Raw genomic sequence first — 18,640 nt, forward strand, 5'->3', positions numbered from 1 at the left:
CAGATTGATTACTATCAGAAAATCATCCGTTATTACAGCAAATCATTTGATTTTACAATTCACAATAAAAACAGTTCGACTTTGTTTCGATATTTTAGTCTTCCCCAGTGATCAGTCATGACATATTTCATATCAATAGATTCCTCGTAATTTCAGGATTGTGAAAATGCAACTGACATCATGTTGTCTGAAAAACTGAATGCACCAGACAAATTATCTACTATCTTTTTTTTTTTAATTAATAAAACAGCAGGAGAATTCTCCAACTTTAAGACCACAATAACCAATTAATAGGTCAGAGTCAGATTGTTATATTACCTAGGCTTGGTGCTTTTAAGTCAATAACTTCTAAAAATATCTAACCTGGAAAAGGGCTGTCTTCTAATTATTACTGAATTATTTCATTCTTTGCATTAACTAGAAAATAAGGGACATGAATCAGAAAGATGTCCAGCCTGCATGTTAAGATAAAAGAGATGTTTATAGTCAGACTGGAGGTACAATACAAAACCTGATTCTGGTGTTTGTTGGTGTAACCTAGCAACAGGTTTATTGAATAGCAGTCATATATATTGAACCTTTCGGCACCACTTTAACATTGTCCATCAACCACATGGTCCGCAGTTCCAGACACAGCAGCAGCAGAAGGTTCATCATCATGTTCAGATGATCACTGAGCTCATGGAAACAGTTAAGTTTTTCAGTTTACAATCAATAAACTGTAGCTGGTTCAAACTAAATAATCCCAGTAACACTTACATCAAGTTTTACTATATTGTGTTTTATGTTATAAGCAGGTTGAGATAATATTGTATCTAGCTTGTATGGGGTCTGTCCTCCTTGCAGCAGAGCGAGAGATAGAGTGTGTCTCAAACCGCGCACTTACATGAGTGCACTGGAAGGTAGTGCGTAGTGCGCACTAAGCACTACCTTCTGTAGTGCACACTATCGTGGGTAAGTCCTGATCCAAATTGAGCACTAATGTTTTGCACTTACCGGTAGTGACGTACCTGCTTAGCAGCGCCGCTCCATTTATAATTTTTTCTTCCAAAATCCAAAATCACGTTAACATACGTGTTTGCATGTCATCATACTTTTATGCTATTAAATGCCTTTTAAAAGGCCTCATTAGTGAAACAAAGAACCGTGGCCTCCACTGTATTGATCTATCTCAGTAGATAACAATAGAAACCATCAGCACACGTTCAGGTGTCTTTGCATGTCTCCCCCATACCTGTTAGTATAAAGTGCAATTTAAAACACTAAAAAACAGCTTTTAAATAAGCAAAGATATCTTAACTGAATTAAAGTATGTTACATTATGCATGTGTTTTCATTGGTGTTTACACTGATACCGTTCACGTCTGCAACAGGAAACCGATTATACTAGAAACCATCATTTAAAATATGAAATGCAGTAATGAAGACGCTAAAACAGGGATGCAGAAAACATTTTATTTAAATATTTTATTAAAACATTTCTCTCTTGCCGCCGTCCTAGCCTGCAGGTGGTAAATGCCTCAGTGCCACTGCTGGCTCGGTAGTTTGATGCCACAGTGACCTACGGTGAACACAGAATGGAAGTTTATATAAAAGCAAACATTATTATATACTTTATGGGTACTTTGCAGTCACTTATCTAAAGTGATGTACAATCAGCTACGGCTTCGTCCGCGGTACCATGGAAACGGGCCGTTTCTCTAAACCAGCGGTGTTTCCTAATCATTTTTCAGATCAAGGACCATTTGGTTTATGCCAGAGACCCCGCAGTGCTTAATCTGGAGGTTCAACATTCATGAATAAACATACGGAACCTATAGTATTAATCATTTTTAACACTTATAGCCCATCTACATCCGCGAAATCGGCTATAAAACTGCTAATATTTACGTTGCCAACTCTACTGCAGCCTCCAACAAATGATCAGATCCATAACTGTCATCAGGGATAGAAGAGATAAGAAGCATGCTGCAGTTTATATTAAATTTTGATCAAATAACTTCATACTTACAACAGTAGAAAATACCCTCCGCATGCTTCGGTACCAATGAGTCGGTGGCTGCCAGCTCTGAAAAACTGGTTGAAAGTCCCTCCCCTTCCACTACGTCAGCAAGATGGCGTCCGTTTAGTGCGCGTAGTGTCCATCATTTCGCACTAGATTTTTGGCCGAGTTTAGGGCAGCATCCGGGTACTTTCAGTGCACTGAGTTTTTACTGAAATTTCTGTGTCAGCGCACTAAGCACTTAAATGTAGTGTTCGAAGTATAGAAGTGCGCGGTTTGGGACACATCCATACAGAAGATGTAAGTGAAGTGGTAGGAAGTGAAGTTTGCTCTGAAGCTAGCGAGGAGGTTGAGGAGAGAAGAAGAACAGAAAAAACAGTGAGAGGCTAAGCAATGCAGCAGTATCTGCAAGATGAACCAAGACAGAGAAGCCATTTTGCCATTTAGAGTTAAACTAGTCTTATACCATGGAAAACTTATGCATGAGAACTATCAATCAACTCCATATAGGGGCCCACCAAGATGGTTTGTACAAAGGGCCCAGAATTCCGTGCTACGCCCCTGCGTTCAGATCTGCAGCAAAAACTTACATCACTTTACAGAGTTTTTCAGTCTCCTCCTTCACAACTCCTTCACAACAATGCTGCACTTATACAATCCAAATTGTAAATTTAAACTCTTAATCTTGTTTTTTGCTTTCTTCTTTACGTCCAACCTTACAATTAGTCATATAGTTCACGTAACTGAGGAAATAAGGTAATAGCTTTCTGCTCAATCTTTGTTTAAGGTCTTATTAAACGATAAAATCTGACTTTAATGGGTGTTTTATGTCAGAAAATGAGAATTTTTAAAATGATCACTTGTCATTGAGTGCAGCACCTTTAGGCCTGGTACACAAATAAAGATTATTGGGCTGTTTTTGTCCCAGTTTTGCCCCTTCCCAACCAAGGATGACAAACGCCCGATTATCTTGAGTCTTATAACATTTTCCTATAAAATGATCATTTTGTCTGACGTGTGTTAAGAGCGTATTTGTCATGATAATCGACTTCGAAACAGGTCATGGTCAACAATCGGAAGTATTAAACATGCTCAATATTTATTAATATTAACTCTTGACGTGTGAGGAAAGCCGACGACTCCTGAATTGTGACTGTGGATTGTGACGTGGAACGGAAGGTAGCCAATCAGAGAGCGAGCTGACTGTGGAACAAGGAAGAATATAAAGTCTGTGTTCACACTTTCTCCAGTTTGTTATTTTTTCAGTTCTGGCTTTTTCTGTTAACAATAGTCCCACAACCACCATCATTCCCTCGTCTTGTATATCCTCTTCCATGCTGGGTGTTGTGTTTTCCAGTTTTTGCTACGTTTCTTCTTCTTTGTTTTTTTGTTAGATTGCGTTTGGTCACGCGAGATTTCCGGCTCGGAGGACTAGATTCTAGATCGGTTGCGGGACAGCATCGTTAAGTGTGTGTTGTTCTGTGCTGAGATTATCGGAGCTACTGCACACAGTATGATCAAAACTGTTAAATGCCTGATTTTGTATCTTCATGTTTAAGGTTTCGAACATATAAAAAATCTCATCTTTCCTTTCTTGCATTTCCTTCTCCACCTTGCAAAAGATCCTCCAATACTAATCCTCGTTTTATTCCGTTTTTGGTCATTTGCCTTTTTTAGCAGGATGCCGAGGCTTTTTAGGTTTTTCTGAAACTATTTCTGGTCCGCTTCTTTTACTCGCTTCCATACCTGCATTCCCTCACAACAAATAAGAACATTTTAAATAATTTTTTACAGAAAAAATCCTAATTATTCAGCCTTTAATTATATCTTATGACCCACCATACACGTATGATCGGTATCAGAGTTTTATTGATTTCTATGCCCTTAAAAGTGTTGCTTGTCAGTGTTGTTCATTGCCAATTCACTCCTCAATTATAAACCATATTTTCTGAGGAAAAAGTACACTATGCAGGTTTTTAGCATTAACACAGTTGCTTACTACCTATTGGTCTTTGATAACTCTACACAATAAATGTGAATAAAATCCTCCACTATTTGAACACGACAACATGAAATTCTACATCATTTAGTCTCCCATCTCAGAAAAACTACTTTTTAAACATCTTAATTTAACTCCAGACAACACAAGACAACAACAAAACCCACTGGAAAAGTGTTTTTGTTTTGTTTTTTTTTCTATTGCGAAAGCGTATAAATCTTTCCAAACTGTAGCTTGTTACATTCTCTGCAAAAACTGACAACTTTGCTCTTGTTCTCGAGGTGGAGAACAAAATGACGTAATTTTTTTCTTGCAGCCCTGATTTGGGAGTTCTGGCAGCTTGTTCTCGACACCCTGGCTGTACAGAAAGAGTGAAGGTTTTAACTGAGCAGTGTTACATCCACACCAGGCCCTGCCACGGACACACCTGTCACGCATCATCAGAGTCAGTCCCCTGAATACTAATCAGTCGCACCTGCACTCAATCTGAGCCTTTGACTATATATATTTCAACTACAAATTCACTCCCTGTCAGACCTCGTTTCAGCACTGTTGGACCTTCCTGTTTCCCCCTTCCCGGTCTCGACTCCCTGGCGATTTTCCTGATTCCAGAGTCCTCCTCTGGGCTACTCCAAGTCATAAAATCCAGTGTAAAGATCCTTCTCTGTGAATAAAAGCCTTGATCTGATCTGTCTGCTTGAGGTCCTTTATAACAGAAGGTCCGACCAGAACAAAACAGAGGATGGATTCTCCCTCCAACCGTTTCTCTGGCGATCCTCAGCAGTGCAGCAGATTCCTGCTCCAGTGCTCTCTCCACCTAGAAATGAATCCCAGCAGGTACCCCACCAATCGATCAAAAATTACCTACATCATTTCCCTGCTTTCAGTGGGCAGAAGCTATCTGGCAGCAAAACAGCACGGTGACGCAATCCTTCACCCAATTCACACGACACTTCCAGGAAGTGTTCGGAATCCCCTCCAGAGATGCCACCATACAAGAGCGGTTGTTTCGCCTTCAACAAGGACACACCCCCATCACGGAACACGTCCTGAAATTCCGCACCCTGGCAGCGGCAAGCGGATGGAATGAAGCAGCCCTTCTCACTCATTTCAGGATGAGTCTCAAACCAGATCTTCGTCTGCAACTCTCAACCCACGATGACAGCTTGGGCTTAGAAAAATTAATCCAGCTCACCATTCAGGTTGTCCACAGAAGGGAAAGCTGCCTCCAGGACATTCCACCAGTGGCTGCAACACCGTCCATCCACAACCCTGAACCCATCCAGGTGGATGCAGTACGTCTTACCCCCACTGAGCAGCGCCAACGCCTCTTAAACGGGCTCTGTCTTTACTGTGGCCAGGCCGGGCATCTTATTGATGGATGCCCCGTTCGTCTTCCACGTCCATGGGTGAGTCTGGCTACTGTAACATCTATACCATCTGATCCCCTCACCACACCAGTTGCTTTGTCACTACCTGATGGTTCTTTGACAGCCACAGCTGTCATCGATTCCGGCTTCGCGGGGAACTTCATCTCCGGGTCCCTAAGATGCCGTCTACAGCTCTGGTGCCACCGCTGTCCAACACCCCTGCGTCCAGTCCATCACGCGCACAAAACTCACTCAGCGCACTGTTCAGCTCCAGACCCCGCCTTTAACACTCAAAATAGGTTGTTTACACCAAGAACAGATCTCCCTGCTGGTATTGGAGCAGTCTAAGGTCGATATCATTCTAGGGCGACCATGGTTACAGCACCATAATCCCATACTCTCTTGGAAAACTGGGGAAGTACTGCGATAGGGCTCCACCTGTTACCCTTCCTGTTTTCCCCGGCTACCACAACCCAAGCCGGTCACCGAGGTCACACTAGGGTCCACCTCCATAGAAAGCCCAAATATTCGCCCTTTTGACAACATTCCTCCTGAGTACAGGCACTTCAAGGATGCTTTTTGCCCACAACGAGCAGCTCAGTTACCCCCACATTGCCCTTGGGACTGCACTATTGACCTAATCCCCAGGGGTAAGCTTCCAGCAGGCTGGATCTACCCACTTTCAATCCCAGAAACCAAAGCCATGGAGGACTATGTAGCCGAGACCCAGGCACAGGGCTACATTCGACCGTCCACATCACCAGCAGCCTCCAGCTTCTTCTTCGTGGAGAAAAAGGACAGTGGCTTGCGGCCCTGCATCGACTACCGAGCCCTGAATCAGATCACCACGAAGTTTAAATTACCCCTTTCCGTTAGTATCATCACACCAACAGGACACTACGAGTATCTTGTTATGCCCATGCTCATGTGTACAGGACTTCAAATGGAGAATTAAACACAACGTTCATCTTTATGTGTACATTTATTCATTCACTATCTGTACCGCTTTGTCCATTACATGGGTCGCAGGGAAGCTGGAGCCCAACCCAGCATTTAGCAGGTGAGAGGACAGGTCACCAGTCCATCACAGGGCCAACACAGAGACAAACACCCATTCACGCTTAAGCTTACTCCTAGGGAGAATTTAGTGACTAATTTACCTAACACACATGTCTTTGGACGGTGGGAGGAAGCCGGAGAACCCGCACAAGAATCCACGCATACACGGGGAGAACATGCAAACTCCACACAGAAACACCACCGACCCCCCAGGTTCAAACCTCCTCCTGGCCAAGGCTCAAACAGCGACCTTCTTGCTGTGAGGCCGTGGTGCTAACCACCACACCACCATGCAGCCCGTGTACATTTATTGCCAGTTAAATAACAAATGCCCTGCATGTGACACATTTTGGGAAAATGTGATTGCAAAGTATTGATGAAGATAACTTTAGTTAACCTTTCATTCATTATCTTTGAGTTTTTGTCTTTATGCTTCATCCAGAATGATGTCACTTTGCAAGAATAGCAAAAATCCAGATCATTCTTGCAGACACACAAGCTCTCCCTCACTTCCTCACTTTCACACATGCAAGATCCTTCAGTTTGACGTCACACAATACGCATTTTACACACTGCACTGAGTCACTTTCACTCATTTCACCTCAGCAGAGTAAAACAACATCCTGAAGCAAGAGCAGAAGCCCACGCCCAGTTCTGACTTGGCAAGACTGCAAGTCTTAATCAAAACTGTCACCTTGTGGTCCAAAACATAACGGAGCACCAACAGAGAGCTTCTGTCTCCCAAAGAGACTCTTAATATTCAGCCAAAGGAAGAGAATGTCATACTGTAATGCAGCGAGGTTATACTTTATTACAGTATTGTACACTGTATAAAAAACATTTAACAGAAGTTAACACAACAGTTATTTTAAGCATCTGACTGGTCCCAAACACTCTGCAGCATTACTAAGATTCCACATGCACGGTACAGGCTGAGTCACAAAGAACTGGATCAAACACGCCTGTAATAGATGGCAAGGCCCCTGCAGGACCCTGATCTCAACTTCTCAGTCCAGGAATTTGTGAGCAGACAGAGCATAATGACACATCCTCAACTATGGCAAGTTACTACCAAGATACTACTAAAAACTACCAGAGGAAGTGGTGTTAATTTAAATCAAAGGTTTCATTCAGTATTTGCAGTACAAGTATTTCAAGTACACGGTGTAATTTAGACCACGCAGAGGTTACAATAAATATTAAACTGTATGCCATAACTGCCTCCAGATATTTGCTTTACAATAAAAAGGGAAAAATAAAAAAATAGTTAAACTTTTAAACATAACAGAGGCTCAGTTTTGTCTTGTAGAAATATCACTATACGTAATATGTATCATGAAGTATGATGTTTTCACTAATCAGTAAACAGCTGTACACCAAAAATGCACCGCAAACATTCTGTAAGTCTGTTACAGATATTAAAACGTTACACATCTACTTTAATTGATTTATTTTGCTATTATGTACCATATAAAACCCAGAAGGAATATCAGTGAGAGGAGTTAAACTCACTAAACTCACCTAAAGTACTATTAGCTGTTTAATCTGGATGCTAACACAACACTGACTTTATTTCTTAAAGTGACCTTAACACATTTTTTTTTAAGTATTCGCAACCACAAACACCTAACACTGGCAAACCAACTTAAAACACATTTGAACATCTGATAAGCTGTTTACTGTAGCCCTTAACTAAAGTATACTCCCTGTAGAAATTAAACGTCCTCTGAATCAGAGAATAAGTGCTAACAAAAAGGACATACATGCTAAAGTAATGTCAGGTCACATGTGAGACCACAGGCAGATTGTAAACTTTATAATTAGTAGAGCTCTACTGTAGAGGCTCTGTTGCTGTTTGTATGAAAGCCTAATTTGTCTAAATCCCATAAAAACCAAAGGGACTGTCTGTAAATCAGAGTTAAAGGTTGTATAAATGCCAAAGCTGAGTCGGTGAAACATGCACCAACATAGCAGTCTATCTGCTAGGCCGCTATTCTGCTTCTCAAGCAAAGTCGTTCAAATATGACGATCAAATCTGGCAAGAACATTGGGAAGACTTGCTACATCCCGTAACACATGCGGTTAAAAAAAGAAAAGAAAGGAAAGGACATGAAACAATGCGTCCCCTCACCGGATCACTGCGGTACCCTGCACCCAAATGCAGGCCGGCTTTCCTGCAAAAAGCGAAGAAAAACCCCACATGTACATCGATTCCTTGTTCCCACACAAGAAATGACAAAACAAAACGACATTCCACTGAGAAAAGATTAATCTTCTTGTCTTTAATATGCCTCACCTTTTGGTCCAGTCAGTTTTTTGACTGGATTTGTCCTCCTCTAAGACGCAGCTGGTTGAATCGATGAGGAGTTATCAATGGAGGATAGTGACGCTCCGCTTTTATTCCTGCAGGGTCTTTCCTCGATTAGCCCCTATTACACGAGGAAGCGGTTTATCTGGGTAACAGCAGGTGCAGGCTGGGGAGGGTGCACCACGGAAATAAAACGTCTTGGTGCATAAAAAGGGCACTGTGTGCCTGCAGCGGTAACCGCCGGTCGAGAGATGCAGTCGGTGCTGAGGTTGCGAGCCGGTGGAGGGTGATGATGATATCCATAGAGGTCCCCGTTTCCACCTGACACAACATCTCCTTCCTCCTCCTCCTCCCTCTCCTCTCCGCTGGTGATTCTGGAGAGAAATGCCAGCATCAGTGCGGAAGGCAGAGAGAGAGAGAAAGAGAGAAAGAGAGAGAGAGAGAGAGAGAGAGAGAGAGAGAGAGAGAGACTGCCAATGGCGGCCACCAGAGGACGTGTCTTACAAGGGCTGGAAGGCAAAATATATAGTTATATATGTCAGAATAAAAATGAATATGAATATCAAAATTACATATAAATAAGTAAACAATTATATCAGCTTTAATTATGATCCGTGTTTTTCCATATATTTTATATCCATATATTTCCTCAAACCTCAGGTTTACAGCTGAACCTAGAAAATGTGAATTTCGGAATATTTATGACTGCTCCAGTATGCTTTTCATAAGAAAAAAATGGTTGCAAGGCGATATAATGAAAATATAGTCTATATCCAAATTGATCTATCCCACAATTTCCTTAACCCTCCCCAAAACCTTAAAAATATATTTAAATAAATAAAATCAAACTTACTGGGAAAAAGAAGCACCATTATATCACAAGTGCATAAAAAGACAATGAAGGTGGGGCAAAAGCAACTCGTGTTAAAGCAGTGGTGATACGCAGGTATACGCCGTATACCCACTAGAAAATGTCACAAATTTCCGTATAACCACTAAAAATTGCTCAAAGATGCGTATCAACATCTTTTGTGACATAACTTTCACTTTCCTGGTCATAAATTAGCCACGAAGCCGGCCCGTTTAGACCATGAGGTATTCCGTCAAAAGTGACGTTGAGCCGCCACAGAGAGAAAGCAGCTTGGCCATCTGTCCTGATCCTGACCTGCGTCCCTTAACGCCTGGTGGTTGGTTGCTAGACAAGCGCGAATTAAAGAGTGGCGGATGAGAGGAAGAAGATGCAGCAGAAAAAGAAGAGGAAGAAGATTTTTGGGGTGGTACGATGGAGAGGGAATGCAGAGAAAAAAACATGAAAAGAAAACAAAGTCAAATCACACTGTTTCAGTGTGTCAGTGAGTGTGTTGCTACTGGTTCTGTTTCCACTGTCGATTCGAGGGACACTGCAGTTACACACTTACGGACGAGGAGGTGAGCCAGACGCTGTCAACCTGAGCCACGTTTCAGAAAGCGGGTTTAGTGAAGACTCAGAGTTGGTCAACCCAGAGTTGCGCTTTAAATTCAGTTTGTTTAACCCGCTTAAAGTAAAGTAAAACAAGCCTTTACACACTATATGACAGCAATTTAAGAACACACCCATCATTGTCTCTCTCACAGTCACACAGACATCCACATATATGCACAAACAAAGCCGTCTTCCCTCCCTACATTATACACAAACAAGAACTCCACAGTTTCTGTTTCTTAGTACAAAAATAATAAAAGTAATAAACATCTGGCTTGACGCCGCTGTGAGGAAACAATATCTTGGGGAACCGATCACACCAAGAGCCAGCCCACCCATTTCCACAGAGGCCAGCACAGCAACCACCCAGATCAGGGCAGGCCAGAGTCCACATCACAGCTGTAGGACTGCAGCGCAGAACCCCCAGCCACTGGGACAAGGGCGATCACCACAGCAACAACCCCCAGTCCAAGCAGGCAAAGCTCCTGGGGCGAAGGATCCCCATGAGGAAAGGAATGGCTGTTATACATCTTGTGTTGTTTACATTTAGATAACATAACCAGTCTTTCATGATCTCAGTTATGTGTGGATGCAAACTTTAATAATTACTGTGGTGCTATTAGCAAAGTATACATTTATGAGCAGTTGCTGCTTTTGGGAAGGGTGCTGGGGGACAGATGTTACACCAGCACATGATGTATGAGGGTGGGGGGTGGTTGGGGGGGGATTAGAGTATACCCACTAGAATAAACTAGACTACACCACTGTGTTAAAGTGATGAATTATCAGTTAAAAACTAAGATATGATAAAGAAATATGATTTTCACTTCATTCCCTTGTGTTAATTTGGATGATACAGATTTTTTTTGGAATTTGACATCTTCCAACTTATAGTGAAACACATCACATCAGAAAGTGTTGCTTTGCTGGAAAACAATGTATAAACATAGTTTCAGACCATCCTAATGTGCCTCTGTGTAACAACGGTTATCTCAAACAGCAAATTATTAATACCTGGAAGAAAAAAATATCTGCTTAGTTGTGCATCTGATGAATTACAAAAGTGACATGCTTAATCTGGAGCAGTTCACTAAGAAATTGAATGAAATGACAAATACTTTATTAATCCCAGCTGGAAATTACAAACCAAACCCAGTGGGAACATGGGTACAAATATGATAAAAAATAAAAATAAATGACAACACTCATACAATGCATCTTAAAAAGATTTAATAGTCATTGTGTGCTAGCTTTCATTGTATGGTGTTTCAAAATGACAAAGGGTTTCTAAACAATATGCTGGAGGCTGTACTGCACTGTATACACTTGTCCCCCCAAAAAATAAAACAAAATAAAACATGTAGAATACATACTTAAACCACAACTGAGATTACATATTACAATAAGAAATAACTAAAAGCCACAACAGAACAATCAGAAAGAAACATTAACAGCAGGTCTCTCTCATAAATAAAACTGCATGCATCAATGGGACTACCTCTGTTCATTTTATTTTTAAAAAGGGACATTGCACATAACATAAAATGTTATTATAGCAAAGCTAATTCCCATCTTTAGTCCCTTGGCAGGACAACACAACAGAAGTGTTTGAGCTATTTGTTGGTTTACTTATTTAGCCACTTGGAGGAGCATAGAGTTGAGAGAGTACTGAGCTAAGTGTTTGACATGGGTTTTGGTGTATCTACAGGTGATCTTAATTAGTATATGGATGGTGGGAAAGGCAGCTCTTACAGTAGGTGAAACCTTACAAACCCCCCAGCATTTCTGTATAGTAAATCCTCCTTTTACTTCACTTGCCCTTTATTTTAACCAGGAGAACCCAGCTTTTCTGAGTTTTGAAATTTCTAATAAACAGAAATATCAAGTGAAAAAGGCCTAAAGTTTGGACAATGGAATATTTTGCTACGCTTTAAGAACACTTACTATCCCCACAAAGACCAAGAGAGCAGCCTCTACAATAAGAATTAAATAAGAATTATGATAGCCAAATATTATATAACCCATATAAATAAAGGTTCAGTAAATAGGCTATAAATAGAACAACAACAGGGTGATTAAAAGTGCTTTACACAATACAAGGAGCATAATTTATTATTAAAAACAAAAGAACAAGGAAAATAATTGGATAAAACAATATTAAAACATGATCAATTCAAGCTTAAATGAACTAGATGCAGATCTGGACTTCTAAATAAAAAAACAGGTGGGTCTTTAACCTAAATTCAAATAAACTGAGTGTTTCAGCTGATCTGAGGCTTTCTGGGAGTTTGTTGCAGACATGTGGAGCATTGAAGCTGAATGCAGTTTGTCCATGTCTGGTTCTGACCCTGGGAACTGATAAGAAACTGGATCCAGATGACCTGAGGGTTCTGGCAGGTTCATACTGGGTCAAGATATATTTTGGTCCAAAACCATTCAGAGTTTTATAGACCAGCAGCAGAACTTTAAACTCTATTCTTTGACGAACAGGCAGCCAGTATAAAGACCTCAGAGCTGGACTGATGCGGTCCACTTTCTTGGTCTTAGTGAGGCCTCGAGCAGCTGAATTCTAAATAAGCTGCAGGTGTCTTAATTAATTTTTTAGGTAGAACCTGTAAAAACACTGTAACAATAATCAAGCCGACTAAGGACGAAAGCATGGACTAGTTTCTCCAGGTCCTGCTGAGACATCAGATCTTTTACCCTTGATATATACTTAAGGTGATAGTAGGCTGACTTTGTGATTCCTTTAATGTATTTTTTAAAGTTTAGGTCTGAGTCCATCAATAATATAAACCAAGATTTCTGGCCTGGTTGGTGGTTTTTAGGTGTAGAGACTGAAGCTCTGTGGTGACCTTTAATTGTTTCTCTTTGGCTCCAAAGACAATCACCTCAGCTTTGTTTTTATTTGACTGAAGAAAGTTCAGACACATCCAATCATTAATCTCAGTGCATTTACTAAGAGCCTGTACAGGGCCTCGGTCTCCTGGTGACATTGTAATATATATCTGTGTGTCATCTGCGTAGCTATGGTAACTAATTTTGTTTTTCTTTATGACCTGTGCCAGTGGGAGCATGTAGATGTTAAACAGAAGAGGGCCCAGGATGGAACCTTGGGGAACTCCACATGTAATTCTTGCCTACTCAAATCTAAAGTTTCTATTAAAAATGCATTAGTCCCAGTGATTTATAGGCATTCAAAAGCTACTGTGGGTAGGTTTGTAAGTAAAAAAAAGAAAAAATCAACAGAAAAATCAACAAAAAGCAAAGCTAAGAGCAAGAGCACCAGCAAGCAAGTGTATAAGGAAGCAGGAAGCAGCAAATAAAGACCAGTAAGACCATTTAAATTAAGCATGCAAAAGGCATAATATCATTTCTGTATCTGTTTGTTTTAACAGGAGGATGTGTGCAATCCAAACCCTCTTATTGGCTTTCAGCAGCTGGAAATCTGCTCTCACCTGGTAAACATCAGCCTTATAGAGAACAAGCTATCCTTAACTGCAGAGCAGAGGAACAGTCTCCTAAACGCCTGGAACACAGTAGAGGAGCATGACAAGCAGCCTCAGCAGTTCAACAAGCTGTACAGGCAACACGTTGTACTGTCGGACTAAAAGGGACGACCTGGTTGAAGCAGAAGTGATACCGCAAGTAAAGATGGCCCAGCGCTACGTCCCAGCACAACAAGAGATCAGCGTTCATAACAACAGACTCATGTACACGCTTGTCAAACTGTTGCGGCTACAAAGACCTCAAGAGTCAAAAACTAGCCCGGAGGAGATCCTGAAAATGTTGCAATGTACAAAATAAATGTTCTTATTGAGAAATTTGATGCTGGTTTAAAAATTGTTTCATAGAAAGGGAGAATTATTAGTGTTTTTAGAATGGTTTTATTATTGAGGAATGACAGGTGTTTCAACCATTGGCCTATGATGGGAAAATGGCACCACGTCATGATGAATAGCAAAAATTACTAATTTGACTTTTTTTCATATAAAACCATGACATTAGAGAATGCATGATTATATTGTGTTATGGTTGAGATATTTAAAAATGTGGTATTAATGGGAGTCATTGGGACATTGTTGTCCGATTAGATCAGCTGTGCCCAGCTCCGGTCCTCAAGGGTCACAATCCTGCAGGTTTTTGATGTGTCCCTGCTCCAAAACCACCTGACTTAAATTGCTGAGTCATTGTGCAAAACGTAATAGGCTGTTGGATCTATTTCAGTTGAATTAGGTGTGTTGAAGCAGGAAACATTGGAAAATCTGCAGGACAGCAGCCCTCGAGGACCGACTTTGGGCACCCCTGGATTAGATAGTAAATCAATCTGACTGCCAAAAAACTAAAAATGCAGCAAAATCCATTTTGTTATCCATTTTTAGTATGTCTAAGACTGATCTTTACATTAAGTCCTCAACCACACAAAATCTATTATATCGAGAAAAAAAAACAAAAAAAAAACTCAATTGTTCTGTTTTTAGTTTAATGAAAAACGTTCCTGTTTGTACAGTCTGCGGCCAACTGACACAGGGACATAAAAATTTAAAAAGAAGACATTCTGCCCAGTTCAGATGATGTCCCCTTCAAAAGGTCTGGACAACACTTTACCCATGTTGTCAACAAGCTGGAGGACTGAGGATGTTTTAGAGATCTGTAAATTAGCGTTTCAAAAAATAAAAATAAATTTTAAAAAATTGAAGATTTAAAAATACTAAAACTTAGTATCTAGCTGGATATTAATTAGCATGAGTATCCATACTTTTCCCTTTTTCCTTCTGTAGTATCAAAAATCAAACACTATCCTAAGTATTGTAACGAGTTTGAAATGGTAGTATACTGACAAAAAAGCTGTTCTGTGATCTAAAAACACTTTTTGTAATTAATTATCTTTCAACTTGATTCTAAATAGTTTATATTTATATGTAATAATTAATGTTCAGAACTGTTTTTATGCCTGTGGTCTGAAGAGTTTTACTTATTTACACTGAGTTGATTTTAAATACACTTAAAAATTTCATAAACATAATTTTATGTCATTAAAGGTCCCGTATTATGCAAAATTCACTTTCTAAAGGTTTTCTAACAGACATATGTGTCTTTATAGCCTGTGTTATAGCCTGTGTGCCTGCCCTCTAAAAGCACCAAGCGGGCACCAGCAAAAGCCGGATCCTCTCCCGGAGAGGGGCGTGGACAGGCACCACTTATGAACATTTAAAGATTTGGACACTGAAACATCCCGTTCTCATTAGAGCTCACTACAGCCACATTTGGAATGCAATTAAAGACCAAGGCTGAATTTGAGGTAATACACTTTAGTTGGATGTAGTTGGACCTCTGACACCCTTATGAAATGGGCTCTATGCACGCAGCGGTATGACGTAACTTCGGTCGAAATCTTAGGATGCACTTAAATGTCCGGTGCGTTGCTGGTCCATTCTAGACATATGTCAAGCCAGTTTAGTATTATTAATTGGAGGTCGTTGCTCACGCCGTTGTAGTTCTGTTTTTCTCGTTTTATCTCATTAGCTTGTGATGGTTTTTTTAGTTTATTGTTCACGTAACAATGACGTGCAGACAAGCAAAGATAACATGCCACAAACGAGTTGGAAGTACAGTAGACAACACTGACATAAGCTGTGTTGAACCTTTTTTTGCCTTACCTCAAACTCCCTCTTCTCCGCAAGTTTTACATGATGTAATACTGTCTTTGTGGGTAACAACCACAGGCTGTATATAGAAGTTGAATAGAGCCAAAAATGACAGCCATTTTTTTTTTTTTTTTTTTTTTTTGCGGGGGGGGGGGGGGGGTAGATGCACAGGCTTTTTAATGCTGCTGATTTATTACTGTGACGGTGTAATACGGTGAGTTATGTTCTTCCAAGTTATGTTATAAACCAATTTACACTTCCTTATTTTCAAGTGCCATGTTTGCAAACATTAAATGAATTTTTACACGATATGAATCCGAGTTTTATTGCTGGCCTCCTTCTGTTCCGAGCTCCGAGTTCTACACGTCTTTACGTCAGCTTAAGTTTAACGCCGTGAAATGAATAAAAACACAATCTGTCATGGCATTCTCTTATGGGGTGCCAAGTGTAAAAATTCAGTATAAAAGTTGTAACTGACACATTTTCATTATTTATCTCACTTTTCTCACATTTAGCACATTTTTTCCTACATTTTCCTACATTTAACATAACTTTTAACCACATGTATAATGGTCAAATAGAACATCTAAATCTAAATTTTAAATCTAAGTGTTATATGTTATATCTAAATGTTAAATCTTACATTTAAATCTTAAATAATATATCTAAATCTTGAATCTAACATCTAAAAGTTAAATCTTATATCTAAATCTAAATGTTTAACCTGTTTCGAATATATGCTAATTAACCCCGCCCCTTTTAACCTCAACCAATACGCTAGTAGGGAAACACTCTCTCGCTCGCACACACAGGTGCTCCACACGTCTTTACTGTGAACGTCTTTCTGCATTTACGAGCTGCACTTCAAGGTACACTTCCAACCAACCACTCACACCATTAATGGTAAGATGCATATATTTATTTTTAACTTTCTAAACACATGGGCCAATTTCCTCTACACTGTGCTGGGGGCTGTGGGTATTTGGTTGGATGAGGAGACAGTAAAAGTGCACCTGCCAGAGGAATTTAAGGATTTCTCTGATACCCAAATCATTTTGGACTGCACTGAAACTCCTTTGCCAAACACCAAACTCCCTTCTTCTTCAGAGTGAGGTGTTTTCAAGTTACAAATCCCACTGTACCTTCAAAGGGTTGATTGGGATGGCCCCTCATGGAGCAGTAACATTTGTGTCACCTCTCTACGAAGGTGGTATAAGTGATACGGAGATTCTGAGGCAGTCTCGTATTGTGTTTCTCTTAAACCCCGCTTTGGCCATTATGGTTGACAAGGGTTTCCTTGTAGAAGACTGTGTGCCCTGCAAAGTCTACATACCTGTCTTCTTATTGAAGAGAGCACAACTGTCAGGGCCAGAGGTTACAAAGACAGTCTATTGCCAGACTTAGGGTCCACGTTGAACGCCTCATCCGCAGAGTGAAGGAGCATAAAATATTTAGTACAGAAATCCCCCTTTCACTCAAGGGCAGCATCAATCAACTTTACACAGTTGCATGTCTTTTGGTTAATTATCAAAATAAGCCCTTGGTTAAAGCCTGGGCAAGCACTCACTAATTCTGAAAGACAGAATGCATCGTAAATAAAGGTTGTCTTTTTCTTTTTCATATCCGGCACAGATTGATTAGTACTCATATTAAAGTATTATTTGTACTTCAATATATATATCTAATTTTCTTTTTTTTTTTACTTTAGGACATGTGCAACTATGAATGCAATTTCTTGTTACTTTTTTTTTTACATATGCAAAATACAATGAGTGTACAAACACAAATGCATTAAAAAATTAAATATGTTACAAATACAAAATGAAATACAGTTCAAATAATAAATGTTGATGAAACAAAATACATTGTTATTTTATTAATTTCATTACTTGCACATGGACAGGTATTTGGGCATGTATGTGTAAAAGAAAAACAAATCAGTCTTATTTTTCATCTCCCTGAGGACAGCAGCATCCTTGTAAACGCGTTGGACGAACATATCATCATGGGCACATAGGACAAAATCACACCACTGCATACCAGTATTGAGCAACTGTCCTTGAACTTGCCAATAGTAGCAGTGGCTCTCTTTCAGCTTATGTGCTCCGTGGTCAGGCCTTACAAATTTGCAATCTATGTAACTCGAAACATTTGGCCATTTAATTTCTACAAGGCCAAATGATGGTCTTTCAAGTGGATCAAACACAAGCCCAACAGGTGATTCACTCAGCCAAGATGCATCTGGATGCACAACAAACCCACACTTAGTCAGGTTCAGGTTCTTTAGAATCGCATAGTCCTTTAATGCACCCCTCTCCGTTTCTATTCCCCTTTTCATAAGTGCAGTCTGTCTTGTCCCTCTAATCATCCTCTCAGCCAGGTTTTCTGCTGTACCTGGCCTTACATGGCTTACCTCCCTGAAATGTGAAGCAGTCAGCCTCTCCCTCCTCAGTGAATGCCACTCATTTGTTGCACTTTGGTTTCTGGTTGCCCCTTCAATCATATGGCACTGTGTCATGGTCACAGACAGGGAGCTTAGATGCAGGTATTGTTGGTGTGTTGGCACAAATAAACACTCAGTGGGTTGCAGATGGTAACCCTCCAGTGGCATTCTAGGAAATGGAGGTGCATCTTCATGGATAACAACACTGCCAGGTGCTGGTGGAGGGTGTTGGTAAGACAGCACACTGCCAGCTTGCACCATGCCAAAGATGGAATTGACAAGTAGCTTGTCAGCTGAAATGTTCATTTGGCAGATGAGGGGGACACATTCTGCAGCCATTTCGGTGTAG

General features: G+C 40.4%; 1 protein-coding gene across 4 annotated transcripts in view; it reads right to left on the reverse strand.

The window, feature by feature from the left end:
* LOC121645573 (spectrin beta chain, non-erythrocytic 1-like) overlaps positions 1 to 9,078 on the reverse strand; it is a 101,093-nt gene extending 92,015 nt beyond the window's left edge. For 3 of the 4 annotated variants that reach the window (XM_041994071.1, XM_041994069.1, XM_041994072.1), the window contains exon 1: positions 8,727 to 9,078. The gene's annotated coding sequence lies outside the window, so the exon portion shown is untranslated. Of the gene's footprint in view, positions 1 to 8,561; positions 8,605 to 8,726 lie in introns of all 4 variants that reach the window. The other variant, XM_041994070.1, reaches the window with a different exon arrangement.
* Positions 9,079 to 18,640: the final 9,562 nt, after the last annotated feature.

This window comes from Melanotaenia boesemani, chromosome 9, assembly GCF_017639745.1.
Source record: "Melanotaenia boesemani isolate fMelBoe1 chromosome 9, fMelBoe1.pri, whole genome shotgun sequence".
NCBI lineage: Eukaryota > Metazoa > Chordata > Actinopteri > Atheriniformes > Melanotaeniidae > Melanotaenia > Melanotaenia boesemani.